Source organism: Moschus berezovskii, chromosome 26, assembly GCF_049115385.1.
Source record: "Moschus berezovskii isolate FMDL1 chromosome 26, NW_MosBer_1.0, whole genome shotgun sequence".
Lineage (NCBI taxonomy): Eukaryota > Metazoa > Chordata > Mammalia > Artiodactyla > Moschidae > Moschus > Moschus berezovskii.
Genome location: NC_142485.1, coordinates 35,896,449 through 35,913,029, shown reverse-complemented (window position 1 = coordinate 35,913,029; position 16,581 = coordinate 35,896,449).

Here is a 16,581-nt window from a genome sequence, read left to right as displayed (position 1 = left end):
AAAAACATCTCAACTGTGCTCTTCTGTGTAAAATATTATGTTGTGAACATTTTTCTCAAGACGCAGGTCAGGTGGTCTGGTATTCCCATCTCTTTCAGAATTTTCCACAGTTTATTGTGATCCACACAGTCAAAGGCTTTGGCGTAGCCAATGAAGCAGAAGTAGATGTTTTTCAGGAACTCTCTTGCTTTCTCCATGATCCAGTGGATGTTGGTATTTTGATCTTTGGTGCCTCTGCCTTTTCTAAAACCAGCTTGAACATCTGGAATTTCATGGTTCACATATTGCTGAAGCCTGGCTTGGAGAATTTTGAGCATGACTTTACTCGCGTGTGAGATGAGTGCAATTGTGTGGTAGTTTGAGCATTCTTTGGCATTGCCTTTCTTTGGGATTGTGTTGGTTAGACCTACTTAAGAGTCTGACCAGAAACAATAGATGCCAAGTCTCTCTGAGAAGGTGTTTATGAGCATTTCTGGAAAATTCAATATGAAGTCTCTCTGTCTCAAATGATTCAAAGTATTCTTGAGGACTGGTATATCACCTATGTGGGCTCTCAATGAAGGTCATATGCTAGTGAAAATTTTTAGCTAAAACACTGGTGTGTAATATATAGGCTATAAGTAGGATGGGTGGATTTAATTCAGGAAATGACATAAAGTTGTAATTAGATGGGATAATAGATTGCAGGAGAGAGTAAAATGCACTGTCTTCATTCTATCTATAATATTCATTTGACTGTAAGTATTATCATCCCTCTCTTTTACTCAATCAAGTATGGGAGACAGACCTGTCAACAGGTCTATGACAATATGACAAGGGTGCATGATTGCTCAGTTCCTCAGTTGTGTCTGACTTTTTGCGACCACATAGACTTTGGCCCACCAGGCTCTTCTGACCATGGAATTTTCCAGAAAAGAATACTGGAGTGGATTGCCATTTCCTTCTCTAGGGAATTTTCCCGACTCAGGGATTGAACCTGAATCTTCTGTGTCTCCTGCATTGCAGGTGGATTCTTTACCCACTGAGCCACCTGGGAGTCCCAGAGACAGCATATCTGGGACAAATCCAGCAATAAATGAAATTTGAATAAATTTTACTATAATTATTATTTCTGCCATTACATTTTTCTACTTTATTATTTATCATTGAAGTGTATTACTGATAGTTATGGAATAATGGAAAAAGATTACTGAGGAGGTTGATAGAATTCATTTAGAAATTAAATTTTTTCCTCAATTATATTAATTTCCTTAAGTGCATATTTGGTTATGCAATGTGGTATGCAATAGGAGATAGGCTTGGATTGGAGGAATACAAGAAAAAGACAATGAATTTGTTCTTATTCCAAAAGTAGATGGGTTTTAGTTGTTTTTGGACTGCACAAATTAAAGAGTGTAGAAAGTATTAGAGGACAAAAATTGGATAATTAAATAGAGTGAGCCAAAGAAAATGATAACTATGAAAAATATTTCAGTGGATGGTATCATCTTTACATTTATATTTACTGCCTGTTGTAAATTTCAAATTTCAGAATTTGAAATGGAATAACACTATTAAAGTAAACTTGTTAATAAACTGGTTGTATTTAGGCGTACCATTCCCTTCTCCAGGGGATCTTCCCTACCTAGGAATAGAACTCAGAACGGCAGGTAGATTCTTTACTGCCTGAGCCACCAGGGAAGCCCCATTAAATACATATGTAATTCAAACTATTACTAGTTAATAATATCTTCCATTTGTATAGCATTATCTATTCCTAATATCTCATAAATATGTCCTTATTTTTCACCTAAAAGAAGTACATTTTTTTTTTCAAGGAAACTTGCATTTTTAAGGCCAATATATAACACTTTCTTTCTGTGTCTGTATTCAGTCGCTCAGTCGTGTCCAACTCTGATCTCATGGACTGTAGCCGCCAGGCTCCTCTGTCCATGAGGATACTCCAGGGAAGAACACTGGGATGTGGTTGCCATGTCCTTCTCCAGGGGATCTTCCCAGCCCAGGGAATGAACCCAGGTCACCTGCATTGCAGGAAGATTTTTTACCATCCGAGCTACCAGGGAAAGCTTTACCTAATTCTTAGCCTTATAATTATCATTATTCAAAAAAGACAGAATTGGAGCTAGGTAGAAGTTAGATTTTACAGGAAACCTAATGCAGTAAGTGAAATTCGCTTACAGTAAAAATTTAAAAAAAAAAAATGAAGAAGCACTTGAATCACCCATTAAGTTCAGCCAACTTATACATATACTTGCATATATATATATATATATATACTTGCATATATAATCCTGTAATGAAATGTATACATAAATTTACACACATGATAAGCAGTGACATGAAAATGGATACTACATGATACATATATATATATTTTTATCTAGCCTGACAAAATTAATTAAAAAGTTCTTTTTCAGAGTGCAGAATTTGTGCTTTCACAATTTAAAGAGAATATGACCCAATTTCTAACAGCAGTGTTTAATTTAAACATTGGCTTCTGTTTTGAATACCTTTAAGCTTACATGAGAAGTATTTTTTGATGAATACTAATTAAGTAAACAAGTATTATAAAATAGCAAGTTTAAGAACAAATAAATTACATAGTTTTCTCTATTGTTCCAAAATAATTATGCATTTGTAATGACCTAACCCACAATTGAAACAGTAATACATGGTTTGACTCTAAGTATTGACAGAACTAAAGTCTAAATGCAGGTCAACATCCATATTTAAATACATTCAGTAGAGTGAAAGTGACAATTAGTTAATTCATTCACTTATTTAATGAAGATATTTACTGTTGCTTGTGCATGCATGTTTAGTCGTTTCAGTCATGTCTGACTTTTTTCGGCTCTATGATCTGCAGCCTGCCAGGATCCTCTGTCCAGGGGGATTCTCAGCAAAGAATACTGGAGTGGGTTGCCATGCCCTACTCCAAAGCATCTTCCTGACTCAGGGACTGAACCCGTTTCTCTTATGTCTCTTGTATTGGCAGGTGAGTTCTTTACCACCAGCACCACCTAGAAAGCTCTTACTGTTGCCTACTCGATGCCAAACTTGGGGATGTGATAGAAAATGAGAGAAAAATTCTCTGTGTTCAGAGAGTTTACATTCTAGTGACTGAATTAGCAATGAATAAGCATTGAAAGGACTGATGCTAAAACTGAAACTGCAATACTTTGGCCAACTCATGCGACGGGTTGACTCACTGGAAAAGAGTCTGATGCTGGGAAGGGTTGGGGGCAGGAGGAGAAGGCGATGGCAGAGAATCAGATGGCTGGATGGCATCACCGACTCTGTGGACATGAGTTTGAGTGAACTCTGGGAGTTGGTGATGGACAGGGAGGCCTGGCGTGCTGTGATTCATGGGGTCGCAGAGAGTCGGACACGACTGAGCAACTGAACTGAACTGAAGCAAGGATATGACACATTTTCAAGTAGTAAAGATTATTGTAAATAATATAGCAAGAATAAATTGCACTCGATAGTGAGAATGACTGTGGGAAAGGCAATATATTAGAGAAGGTTGTTAAGACAGAAAGAATTGCTAAATCTATAAAGATTTGGGGATGGTTAGAAACAATTGTTTTGTGTTAACAAAGGACTCCAATGAGTCACGCAATTATTAATGCAGTCTTATTTCCTAGATAAGGTAAGCTGGAACAATAGAAAAATTCATGGGGAATAGGATGCTTGAAATTGGAGTATTTCGGGTAGTAAAATAATAGACAGTATCGAGTTCTAGAATATCATTATATGTTCATGTGTGGGGTTCTAGAGGAAAATATTTTGAAGTGTAGACGTGAAATAACTGAGAGGCAGGTGTGGTAGGTGGATCACCTGCATGGTGTTCAACCTGTTGCTAAGGACAACTCTGGGAAAGATAACTGAAAACTTCTGACTGGGTAGAGCTGACCTGAAGATTCCTAGATGACCACAGTAAAGAGGTTTCGATCGAAGAGTGATAATCTGGAAATAGCTGTCAAGAGCAAACAGCATAATACCCACTAACAATTCTGTGCTATTTAGGGTACAGTTAGGTAAAAAAATCAAACTAAATCCAATCAAATAAAAACCTTTTCTTGGAAGGGGAACAAAATAAGTAATGAAAGCTATTGAAAACCAGATAATGTTAAATGAAAAAAGTGAAGGGTCTCTTCAGAGCAAAATATGATGGTGATTTTCTGATGTTAGACCAGATGGTAGAAAATTGGGGGAAACTGGAGAGGGTGGAATGGTGGATGGTATGAAGGGAGGTATAAAATCATATGGGATAAAATCCTAGAAGACAACATACAATCTCAGATTTCTGGTATTTTTTTCCCCCTTACTCCACATATTTCCTATTATAAAATCTACAGAATATTTATCCACACACATTTATTTTTCCTTTGTGCATGTGAATGTGTCCCTAGTCTCGTTTTAGGTAATCCCTTGGTATGATCAAGTCCATCAGTTTCTATTTCATGAGAGTTTATTATTCCCATTCTCTGATTTGTATTCACTCTTTATTTCAATATTGGATCTTTCCAGTAAGATTTTATATATGTTTGTAGTTCTCCCATCTTAAACAAAATCCTTCCTTGAGAGTCTATATTTAGAGCTCAACTTTAGTTCAATTTATGACCTTCTTTCTCAGGAGAGGTGTTCTTTTAGCTTCCTGAACCGAATTTCATCATGTGGAGGGGAGGTTCTCACCCATCAACAAGCAATCCTTAAACACCAGCTGGATATCCTACATTTCCACTCCTTTCTGTCCCTATCTGGTGTGTGCAAGCTCAGTGTGTCCGACTCTCTGCAGACCCATGGACTGTAGCCCACTAGGATCCTCTGTCCATGAGATTTGCCAGGCAAGACTACTGGAGCAGGTTGCCATTTCCCCTCTCAAGGATGGAATCCATGATTTCTGCTTCTCCTGGACTGGCAGGCAGATTCTTTGCCACTGGGCCATCTGGGAAGTCCATCTGACCCTATTTACCCAGAGATAATGTCCAATCCCACAGGCTAAGGATGCAAGTTGGCTCCCCTTTCACCCCACTGCAGCTATCAATTACAAGCCCATGTTGTTACTTATACTTCTGACTGTCTATAAATCAAAGATTTCCATGATCCACTCCTTGGATTCAACTAGTTTGCTGGAATGGCTCACAGAACTCAAGAAAGCTTTTTACTCAGGAAATCACTGATCTATTACCAAAGATCTTAAAGGACAGGAATCAACAGCCAGAAGATGAAACACAGAGGGCCAGGTCCGGACCAAAGGCGCTTCTGTCCTTGTGGAGCCTGCGGTTTGGCATGATTGTACATGGGTGGGGGTTCCCCAGCTTGGAAGCTCTTATAATTCTGTTCTTCTGGGGTTTTATGGAGGCCTTATTAGACTGATTAAATCATTGGCTGCAACCTGCAGTCTTACTGGTTTTCGCATTAGCATTACAAAAGACACCTTCGTTGCTCTCAACACTTAGGAAATCCAAGGATTATAGGAGCTCTGTGCCAGAAATGTGGACAAAGACCTAATACATATTCCTTACTACAGTTCACATTATCACAGGTATGGAAACCTATATTCCAATACTTTTTTTTTTTTTTACATTAATTAGCTTCCAACAGACAGGAAACTTTTCTAAGCATTTTAAAGTTATTTTCCTACAACAATCAAAATGTATATATGTTTGTGCTTGTATCTACACAGGAAATATTTTGCATAGAAAAACATGTATTTATTTTACATTATTCTAAATAAATAAACAGAAAGTGCTGTCACCACACTTATAGCGCTCTTTGGTCCTAACATCAAACTATACTCTAAATTATATGCTTTCCATACCTTAAAATAATTCTTAGACGAAAACTAAGAAAAATGTACTGTGAGACCACTAGAGTGACAAGGTAAGAGTAACAGTAGAGTCTAAGTGCCTTATTATGCTAAATGCAGGCACTTTTACTAAAAGATTTTCTTGTGGGTAAATACTTTTAAACCCACATAGTAGACTCATCATTAAATATATACTGAAAGACTTTCATGAAGGTCTTAATGTAAAATTTTAATGTCAACTTCAAGTACGTGTTACCTATAAATATGCTGAAAATATTACTTGCATTCTTTCATCCATTATGACTAACTCTTTTAACCTCTCCTGTTTATAAAGCACTCAAATTACTGATAAAATTATAAGAGGCTGCAGGAAAGAAATTGAAGTCTAGCTCTCACCTCACATTAACTAGAATACTGGCTGAACCACAATAACCAATATAACAGTTTTCAGGAGCTTTTGGGAGATAAAAGACAGAGATGCTCATCCAAAGATGTATTGGATGTCACAAATTAGTCAGCACTTCACTTTTAAGACAAAAGCATCCCCTTTCACAGTGCTTTATGAATAGGTATATATGAAGGAAATATTTCTAACTAATAATTGGTAACAGGCCAAACCTTTTTTTTTTACTTCTGAATTATTGCTCTACAGAATGGAGAAGTCACTAAATGCTGGTGGGAATCAGGCTGACTGGTAAAGAAGGTCCCTTTTTCTTTTCTATAGAAAAATCCTAATTAGAATTTGAAAGAAACTGAAAAAAGCAATCTAAAACCATGCTTTCCTGTAACACAGGAAAAAGGAGAAATCTATTATTGGCTTCTTATTTTGTTATGTAGATGAAAAGATGAGAATGATAAAATTTAGCATTAGTGTTTTCAGAAAAATAAAAAAAAAATATTGATCCATGAAATTATATTTCCCATATGTAAATTATACTATGAATATGGATATACACAGGCTTCCCAGGTGGCACAGCAATAAAGAATCTGCCTGCCAATGCAGGAGATGCAAGGGAAGCAGGTTCAATCCCCAAGTCAGAAAGACCCCCTGGAGTAGGAAATGGCAACCTACTCCAGTATTCTTGCTGGAAAATCCCACGGACAGAGGATCCTGGTGGCCTACAGTCCATGGGGTCACAAAGACTCAGACACAACTGAGCAACTGAGCACAAATATAGCACACACACATGATTCTCTTTGTAAAAATCTGCTTGCAGAGTCCAAAAAGTATAATTACTATCTTTCTTCATACATTGTTTCTCATTTGCTTTATGCTGAATTTTTTCTGACTGTTATTTACATATTCCCATTCCTTCTCTCCTTCACACACATCTTTTTGTTCAACATATTATGGAATTCAAGGAAAAAACATAAGTGTAAACTTCTTTGCCTCTTATATTCCTCTGATTCAAAATGCATCAATAGTTGCCTTAGAAAATGCCTAAGGCCTATAGGAATATAAATGAATTTCAAACCTGTTTGTAGAATGATCTAGATAAGAGCAAGGTGATAACACTTCAATTGATTTCCTTTTCCATAAAATGAGTATTCTGTTAGAAAGACATTTCATGTAAGACAGAATGAATATTGTCCTCTAACACTGGGACAAAGACTTAAATTGAAATTATCAACCAGATGCATGCCAAAGTCAGAAATCCCTTTTCTTCTCCCTAATATGTCTCCTATTCTTAGGATTTTTAGAAGATGCCTTCAGACGTTCTGTGGCCTGTTGGTGTCAGTAGCATGACAATCCCACATGTAACAGGAAAGGAACTGGTCAATCACAAGAAACAATTTACTTTAGATACCCAGACTAGGGTATCACTAGTCTGTAGTATTTCATAAGCATAAATTAGTTTATTTTGGCAAAGGACACATTGTTTTTTCCATTTCTAAAATATTATTTAAATAAAGACAGGAGTTAGAATTGAAAGTCATCTAACAGGAATGTGATGTTTGTCTACACAAAGGGCAATCTTGAGAGAACTTATCATCAGGAATATATGTGAATCACTGATATTTCCATTATTTGCTGCCTATTATTTTAATAAATATGCTGAAGTTATATACTAGCATCACAACCTTTTCAAGATGTCTTAGTTTTGCTACTCACCCTGCGTGGTCCATTTATTCACAAAATCACCACTGGAACTGAGCTTGATTTGCTTGTCACGAATACTCCAAAAAAAGGAAGTACTGGATACGATTACTTCTGTTTCACAATCCCAGGGGTAGGAAAACACAAGTGATAAACAAAATAGAGGTACCTTTGAAGAGAAGAGAAGACAAAACAGAATGACACCACTGTGTAAATCAAAAGATTTCAACTTACTTTGTATTATTTCATATAACCAGAAATTGTCAGGAAAGAGAATTTTCATATCAGATATTTGCCAGAGCCAAATATACACTGATGAGCACATAGAAAGAGCCTGGCCTTTTGGAACATCATGTCTAGTAGGTTAACTCAGTATTTCTCAGGTCCCAGTCACATGCTGTTGCTTTATTTTTCAATGTATTCCCCATATCCTAGTTGAGTTCATGTATAATTTTTCAAGTTGGAGGACTTATGCTACCTGATTTTATAAATCATTATTAAGCTAGAGTAAACAAAGCAATGTGATTTAGGCATAATGTGACAGGTTTATAAATAAATTGAATATAATAGTGAATCTGTGAATAGACCTACACAGTTAAGGTCTATATTTTTTTTAACGAAGGAGCCAAAGAAATGTAATGGAGATTGATGACCTTAAAAATATAGGACTTGAATATTTAAATATTCATACAAAAAAAACCTCTAGATCTAAAATCAAAAACATAAAACTATAGAGGGAAATAGAAGAATATTATCATGACCTCAGATTAGGCAAAAATTCTTAGATCAAAAAAGTGTAAATTATAAAATAGAATTAATTAATAAGTTATAACTTATGAAAATTTAAAATATGTGCTGTTCAAAGAAACTAAAAGATAAGCCACTGATTAAGAGTAAATATGGGCAAAATATATATCTGACTTAAGGCTTTTATTGAGAATATATATAACTGTTAAAACACAATAAGAAGACAAACTAATTTAAAGATGGGCAAATTATTTGAAGATATTTCCGGAAAGAGTATATATTGGAAGCATATAAGTTTGTGAAATGATGTTCAAAATCGTTACTCATTAGCAAAATGCAAATAAAAGCCATAAGGGGATGTTGCTGTATACTTATTAGAGTGAGAAGGAGAAGGAGGAAGAAAAAGAGAAGAAAGGAGGAGAAAGAGAAGAAGCAAAAAGGAGAAGAAGAAGAAGGGAAATAAGAATTTCAGAAACGCCAGTGAAGAAAATGAGTGACTGGAACGTGTATGCACTGTGAGTGAGAATGCAAAATGGTTGTTGTTGTTTAGTCACTCACCCGTACCCGACTCTTTGTGACCCCATGGACTGTAGCCCACTAGGCTCCTCTGTCCGTGGGATTCTCCAGGCAAGAATACTCGACCGGGTGGCCATTCACAGTTCCTATGTAAAACAGGATGGCAGGTTTCTTACAAGGTTAAGTATTGACAAATGGAATTTGTTAACTCAATAAATACCCTTTATTTATGGAGTGAAAAACTCAAGATTACTTCTAGCACATGTAATTTTGGAGTCTATTCCTAAAGATCACAGCTATAGAAGACACATTGGAAGAACAATAACTTCCCTTTGGTTGGACGTGGAGAAACCTTCCACGGTCTTGTCTTCTTCATATAAACTCTTCTGTGCTTGCTAGTGAAAGTGAAAGTGGCTCAGTCGTGTCCAACTCTTTGTGTCCCCATGGACTATACAGTCCATGGAATTCTCCAGGACAGAATACTGGAGTGGATAGCCATTTCCTTCCCGCATTGCAGGCAGATTCTTTACCAGGTGAGCCACCAAGGAGAATGTTCAAACTACTGTACAATTGTAATCATCTCACATGCTAGCAAAACAATGCTCCAAGCCAGGCTTCAAAAGTACATGAACCATGAATATCCAGATGGTCAAGCTGTATTTAGAAAAGACAGAGGAACCAGAGGTCAAATAGCCAACATCCACTGGATCAAAGAAAAAGCAAGAGACTTCCAGAAAAATATCTACTTCTGCTTTATTAACTATGTCAAAGCTTTTGATGGTGTGGATCACAACAAATTTTGGAAAATTCTTAAAGAGATGGGAATATCAGACCACCTTACGTGCCTCCTATGAAATTTGTATGCAGGTCAAGAAGCAACAGTTAGAATGGCACATGTAACAACAGACTGGTTCTAAACTGGGAAAGGAGTACATCAAGACTGTATTGTTTTACCCTGCTTTTATAACTTATATGAAGATTCAGTTCAGTTCAGTTCAGTCGCTCAGTCGTGTCCGACTCTCCGCGACCCCATGAATCACAGCACGCCAGGCCTCCCTGTCCATCACCAACTCCCGGAGTTCACTCAGACTCAAGTCCACAGAGTTGGTGATGCCATCCAGCCATCTCATCCTCAGCCGTCCCCTTCTCCTCCCACCCCCAACCTTTCCCAGCATCAGAGTCTTTTCCAGTGAGTCAACTCGTCTCATGAGGTGGCCAAAGTATTGCAGTCTCAGCTTTAGCATCAGTCCTTCAGATGAACACCCAGGATCGATCTCCCTTAGAATGGACTGGTTGGATCTCCTTGTGGTACAAGGGACTCTCAAGAGTCTTCTCCAACATGTCAGGCTGGATGAAACACAGCTAGAATCAAGATTGACAGGAGAAATAACAATAACCTGAAATATGGAAATGACACTGCCCTTATGATAGAAAGCAAAGAAGAGCTAAAGAGACTCTTGATGAAAGTGAAAGAGGAGAGTGAAAAGGTTGGCTTAAAACTCAACTTTCAGAAAACTAAGATCATGGCATCTGGTCCCATCACTTCATGGCAAATAGATGGGGAAACGAAATGGTGACAGACTTTATTGTTGGGGGCTCCAAAATCACTGTAGATGGTGACTGCAGCCATGAAATTAAAAGACACTTGCTCCTTGGAAGAAAAGCTATGACCCACGTAGATAGCATATTAAAAAGCAGAGACGTTACTTTGTCAACAAAGGTCCATCTAGTCAAAGCTATGTTTCTTCCAGTAGTCATGTACGGACACGAGAGTTGGACTATAAAGAAAGCTGAGCACTGAAGAATTGATGCTTTTGAACTGCAGTGTTGGAGAAGACTCTTGAGAGTTCCCTGGACTTCAGGGAGATTGAACCAGTCAATTTTAAAGGAAATCAGTCCTGAATATTCATTGGAAGGACTGATGCTGAAGCTGAAACTCCAATACCTTGGCCACCTGATGCGAAGAGCTGACTCATTGGAAAAGATCCTGAGCTGGGAAAGATTGAAGGCAGAAGGAGAAGGTATGACAGAGGATGAGATGGTTGGATGGCATCACTGACTTGATGGATATGAGACTGAGCAAGCTCCAGGAGTTGATGATGGACAGGGAAGCCTGGCATGCTGCAGTCTGTGGGTTACAAAGAGCCAGACACCACTGAATGACTGAACTGACTGACTGTGCTTGTTAGTGCTAGTGCTAAGTAGCTTCAGTCGCCTGCCAGGCTCCTCTGTCCAAGAGATTCTCTAGGCAAGACTACTGGAATGGGTTGCCATTTTTTCCTCAAGGGGATCTACCTGGCCCAGTGATCAAACCCATGTCTACTGCATTGCAGGCAGATTCTTTACTGTCTGAGCCACCAGGGAAGCCTGCTTCTAATATTTCTGTCACATATAAAAAGGAGTGTATCTTTTTCTAATGCTAACAGATGTTGGCAGTCGATTATAAATGATACATGATTTTGTTATTGTGGGAATATTCTGAAGAATATCCAAAACTATCTTTAGTATTCATTTCCAAAGTACCCCAGCTTAAAATCAAATACCAGAAGAACTGGAATATCTCTCCCATAGTTGGAAATTGGTATTCCTGTCTAAACTCTCCTAATCATAATTCTTCACTCTCTTTCTCCCTTCAGCCAGCTGTATGTGGCATATTATGTATCAGCCTCTTGAATCTCCAGTATCATTCTCTTCTTTCTGACAAAGTAGCATTTGGAAGCACTAAGGTGTTAGTATTCTAGTCAAGGCAACATCTGTACCATTTCTGGGGTTCTTTCATTTTCATTTTGCTCTCTCAGCACACACTGGAGGAATGTGAGTGTGCAGGCTGTCATTTTATTATTTAATGAATAATGAAAACATAAACCTGATGAATATTGAATATGTATTCCTCACTAAAATTAATACAAATGAATATTTGAAATTATGGGAGCAAGGTGATTCTAACAGTAATTGTGATATCATAGACTTATGTTTGGATTAAAATATACAAGGTACTGACATATATTCTGACTACAATAACATGCCTCTAAAATAACCTTGCTTGAATGTGTTATTTGCAGTTTGTATTTTTTGTCAGCCTTTCTGTGGTCCTTTTCTCACTTTCATTTAAAGCAGCAAGTAGACATCACTTTTGAACCAACATGCCAGTATATGGGACAGGGGAGCCTGGTGGGCTGCCATCTATGGGGTCGCACAGAGTCAGACACTACTAAAGCAACTTAGCAGCAGGAGCAGATATTAGAGATGTAAGGGTTGGGACGGAGAAGGCAATGGCACCCCACTCCAGTACTCTTGCCTGGAAAATCCCATGGACGGAGGAGCCTGGAAAGCTGTGGTCCATGGGGTCGCTGAGGGTCAGACACAACTGAGCGACTTCACTTTCGTTTTTCACTTTCATGCATTGGAGAAGGAAATGGCAACCCACTCCAGTGTTGTTGCCTGGAGAATCCCAGGGACGAGGGAGCCTGGTGGGCTGCCGTCTATGGGGTCGCACAGAGTCGGACACGACTGAAGTGACTTAGGAGCAGCAGCAGGTAGTATATGTAAAGCTTCCCTCGTGGCTCAGAGGTTAAAGCGTTTGCTTCCAATGCGGAAGACTTGGGTTCGATCCCTGGTTCGGGAAGATTCCCCTGGAGAAGGAAACGGTAACCCACTCCAGTATTCTTGCCTGGAGAATCCCATGGACGGAGAAGCCTGGTAGGCTACAGTCCACGGGGTCGCAAAGAGTCGGACATGACTGAGCGACGGGATGGTGGGATAAATTGCACTTTTTTGTTGACTTCCTAGAAAACTTTCATTTGTCCAGAGGTTTCCCTTATGAGGTAATCAAAGGTATATGCATTTTATCTTTTATTTCCTGTGTAAAGAGAACTGTCACTTAGACATTTCCGTAAAACCTTTTTCTAGAGGTTCTCCCTTCACATGCTTCCTCAGAGTTTTCAGAAAACCTGAAGGAGACTATATTGGGTTGAACACCACTCACTAGTGAAAAAGAAATCTGCAGTTAGTAGATTCTGAGAAAATGAAACACAAAACATTCTTTAAGACTGAAGATAAGTGCTGCTGCTAAGTCACTTCAGTCGTGTCCGACTCTGTGCGACCCCACAGACGGCAGCCCACCAGGCTCCCCCGTCCCTGGGATTCTCCAGGCAAGAACACTGGAGTGGGTTGCCATTTCCTTCTCCAATGTGTGAAAGTGAAAAGTGAAAGTGAAGTCTCTCAGTCCTGTCCGACTCTTAGCGACCTCATGGACTGCAACCTACCAGGCTCCTCCGTCCATGGGATTTTCCAGGCAAGAGTACTGGAGTGGCTTGCCATTGCCTTCTCCGGAAGATAAGTAGTAGAAGTATAGAAATCATCGAATTGAGCCTAGCATAGCTAGAATGGAGAAGGGCATATCTACAGTGAGATATTTTAGCAGGGCCTGGTATTCTGAGAATCACAACTAAAACATGAGTCTGTTGGGTCAGCAAGGGCAGGCAACTGAATGGAACATCAGGAAATATCTCAAATGGAAAGGCATTGAGGCAATGTCTGAAAATGTACTGATGGAAGAAGAGCAGAGAAGGAAGAGTGCCTTACAGCTCCTGCCTAACTCTGCCACAAAGTAGGTGTTTGAGGGGATTTACATGTTTTAGTTGCAGAGGCTATTGTCTTTGATATTAATCATAGAGGGGCTTGTAATTCAAATAAAATTAAAATCCTCTACTTTCCTGTTTCTCTGTTAGGAATCTGACATCTCCTCAAAACAGAACACCCTTGAATGGAAATGCTTTTGCTGAAGATTTTTCAGTTGTTGGTTGTGCATATTTGTTTTAACACAATTCACTGATTTAGAAAACCTTATTTTCAAATGCCTCTTATGGGAACTCAGAATCCTCACTGACACATAAAATGTCAGTGAGGATATTTGGATAATTAATGCTAAGTATACTGATAGTGTTTAAATCCTAGGATATGAAAAGATGAGGAGAAATCCCATGGATAAAAATGCAGCAGAAACCTCTCCTGGTGCCTCTGTTGTTACTGCAGAGAAAGTGGGAAACACTGTAACACACACACACACACACACACACACACACACACACTGTAATACTGGAGCCTATAAATTCTTTATGAAGCTCTCCTTCTTGGAGCCAGGATATAAACTGAACATGGCATGGAGAATTCAGAATGATTTTGATGCATGAAATATCCTGTTTTGTTCAGTCATGAAGTCTCTCTCTTGAATCCAAGAATCCATGGCTACTGTTTTTAAAAAATGGCCATAGATAAAGTTGTCGGTGTATGTTAGTACAAAACTAACAACAATTTACTCTTAGCACTGGGTCAGAGTGAGTCAGTCCGTGCGTGCTCAGTCACTGCAGTACTGTTTGACTCTTTGCAACCCAATGGACTGTAGTCTGGCAGGCTCCTCTGTCCATAGGAATCTCTAGGCAAGATTGAGTGGTTTGCATTTCCTCCTCCATGGGATCTTCCCAACCCAGGGATCAAACCCACGTCTCCTGCCTCCTGGGTCTCCTGCATTGCTGGCAGATTCTTTTATGGCTGAGCCACCAGGGAAGCCCAGAGTGGATAAGCTGATCCACTGAAAGAAGACTGCTCAGTTTCAATCTGTAAGGCACCAGTTCTGTTATCTGAATATATAAACTGTGTTTGAAAACAGAGTAAGACAGACTCTATTTTTCCTTAACTGTGAAAGTCACATAGTAGTCTATGAGCAGCGATGAGGCACCAGAGGAAATTAGCTGTGAGGAGATCCCTCATTTACTTGTATATTGCTACTTTAGATGAAACAGTATAGAAATAATTTTTCTGCCAGAATTACATAAATAACTGTATTGTATTGAGGATAAATCAGAACTTCTTGTCATCTTATATTTTCAGAGCATGCTTATATGACATAACTTTTAGATAATAAATCTTTCCCATAATCTTTCCATATTAAATATTTTTATATTGGACTTCCCTGGTGGGTCAGATGGTAAAGAATCTGCCTGCAATGCAGGAGACCCAGATCTGATCCCTGAGTTGGGATACCCTCCAGATACCCTGGAGAAGGGAATAGCAACCCACTCCAGTATTCTATGCTTCTCTTTCCCTATGTATAGACAGGTTTTGATGGAGAAATCAATGGCAACACACTCCGGTACTCTTGCCTGGAAACTCCCATGGATGGAGGAGTCTGGTAGGCTTCAGTCCATGGGGTCCCAAAGAGTCGGCCGTGACTGAGCGACTTGACTTTCACTTTTCACTTTCATGCATTGGAGAAGGAATTGGCAACCCACTCCAGTGTTCTTGCCTGGAGAATCCCAGGGACGGGGGAGCCTGGTGGGCTGCCGTCTATGGGGTCGCACAGAGTCGGACACTACTGATGTGACTTGGCAGCAGCAGCAGCAGACAGGTTTTGGGGAGTGGGTGGAGGTGGGAAGATTAAGTTTGACAAAGATCCCTGACAGTATTGACAATGATTTTTAGATACACTGAAATAAACATCAAGTAAAGTTATGACCAGCCTAGATAGCATATTAAAAAGCAGAGACATTACTTTGTCAACAAAGGTCCGTCTAGTCAAGGCTATGGTTTTTCCCGTGGTCATGTATGGATGTGAAAGTTGGACTGTGAAGAAAGCTGATCGCCGAAGAATTGATGCTTTTGAACTGTGGTGCTGGAGAAGACTCTTGAGAGTCCCTTGGACTGCAAGGAAATCCAACCAGTCCATTCTAAAGGAGATCAATCCTGGGTGTTCATTGGAAGGACTTATGCTAAAGCTGAAACTGCAATACTTTGGCCACCTCATGCGACGAGTTGACTCACTGGAAAAGAGTGATTCTAGGAGGGACTGGGGGTGGGAGGAGACGGGGACGGCAGAGAATGAGATGGCTGGATGGCATCACCGACTCGATGGACATGAGTTTGAGTGAACTCCGGGAGTTGGTGATGGACAGGGAGGCCTGGCGTGCTGTGGTTCATGGGGTCACAAAGAGTCGGACACGACTGAGCGACTGAACTGAACTGAACTGAACGCTTTTAGAGAGGAAAATCTCCAGGTTATTTTGGTGATTAGGTACCTTGGACTTTTGGATGAAACCCTATTTGGGCTGTTTACTAGAATTTTTTCCTGCAGGTAATTTTTTTCTTTTTTTTTAAAATAAGGAGCAGAGCCATCCTTTCCGGCATCCCCTGGGTAGGCGCGGTGCCTTCTGGGAGAGGTCTTCCCACTTGGCACTGCACGTGCAGGGCGCTCTCCCAGCCTCACTAGTATCCCTGCCCCTGGGCGGGGTCCAGAGGACACCTCGCGTAATCTTCTTTCCTGCAGATAATTTTTTGCCCTTTGAAAAAGAGAACATCCATCCCACAAATAATGTTTATTTTAAATAATGACTACTCATTAAAACACAGG